This window comes from Capsicum annuum, unplaced genomic scaffold (genome assembly GCF_002878395.1).
Source record: "Capsicum annuum cultivar UCD-10X-F1 unplaced genomic scaffold, UCD10Xv1.1 ctg5480, whole genome shotgun sequence".
NCBI classification, from domain to species: domain Eukaryota; kingdom Viridiplantae; phylum Streptophyta; class Magnoliopsida; order Solanales; family Solanaceae; genus Capsicum; species Capsicum annuum.
The window spans coordinates 84,577-86,217 of record NW_025863038.1 but is presented as its reverse complement, the minus strand read 5'-3'; positions in this window follow the sequence as shown (position 1 = coordinate 86,217).

Below are 1,641 nucleotides of genomic sequence, written 5' to 3'. Positions count from 1 at the left end.
TGGGCCTAAAGCCGAGTTTATAATTGTTATTGGGCCTAAGGTCGAGTTGATATTGGGGCTAAGGCTGAGTTTGTTTAGTAATCACTAGACCTAGGTTATACTCCCTGGCAAGAGTATGACGCCTCTCCCCAACGTTAGGTCTCTTCCTTAGGGGGACAAAACGTTGGACACCATGTATCTCACATGGTTTATGTTGTTTAAGAGAACCTCCCTTGACATTTAAACTTTGAGATCAGTTACCTCCCTAAACTAAAGTATTTTCCATTGAGAGAGAATATTTTTCCTTAAAACTAAAGGCTTTGAAATAAGATATTTTCCTTTAAAACTAAAATACTTTCCCTTGATATGAATATTTTTTCCTAAAGCTTGAAATGAGATATTTTCCTAACGTGAATTAAATGCCTTCAAGTATGCTCAAAAGTTAAATGATTTTGAATTCAAAGTATGTTAGTTCAAAAGAGTTATGAGTTCTTGAGCATTGAAGAATTTTTACTCTCCATGAGACATATGCATGAGTTGAAAGTATTGCTTAAAGTTTCCTTTAGCCTTGAGTAATGAGAATAAGAGAAGAGTACAAATTTCAAAGCTGAAAGTATAATGACTCACAAGATTGTGTTACATGTTCCATTTTACATGATTCATGAACTTCGCATTTTATACTTATTCAAGCCATATGAGTCATTACTTATAGCATGCATGATTTGATTAAAGAGTATTGATGTTGTTTTATATAAATGCATGCACCACCATATACTCAGTACATTCCCAAATACTGATCCACATATACGTCTATGTGTTACATTGTCTTATAAGGTAGGTTCAGATGCTCAGTCCCAGTCTCCTCAGTGACTTTCGATTACCTATATCTACATTCCTACAGTGGTGAGTCCTCATGGTTCGAGGACCTATCTTCAGACATTTTTGCATTTGAGAGACTATGGTTTTTTTACTTACAATTCATTTTGAGTCAGTTGGGGACCTGTCCCAAAGGCTCTCTAGTTCATGTATTAGTAGACGCCTTGTCAGACTATTTATCAAATTTTGGTTATGTTGAGGGTTTTGGTATTGCTTATTTATTTGGACTGAGCATTTTCTTTGTATTTCCTTTTATATGATATGAATATACTAGTGTTTGAATTATTTCATCTTAAAATGTGTGTTATTAGTAGAAGCAGGCTCAAAGGGTTAGCTTAGGGATAGCTGTATCCTCAAGCATCGTGTGATGTCCCGTAAGATGATTTTGGGTCATCACAAACTTGGTATCAGAGCCTAAGCTTTTAAAGGAGTCCTAGGGAGTTTGACAAGCTATATTGAGTAGAGTCTTGATCATCGGTGTGTAGCACGCCACATCTATGAGCAAGAGGCTACAAGTTATTTTAAGAAAACGTTATTTCTTTCTTTCAGATTCTATCATTCCTATAGTTGTCCCTCTTATCTAATAATTTGTGCTCCTCTATTTCAGAAAATGCCTCTCCAAAGAGCGAATGCCCAAAGGAATAATGATGAGCAACTCCCACCTATTGATCTTTTGAATGAGACTGGATCTCATGCCAAATTTTAGGTGGCCTTTTAGGCGTTAGCCCAAGCAATCAAAGCTAATGTTTGGGCCAATAACCAGGCTACAATTGCTAATCAGCAGGG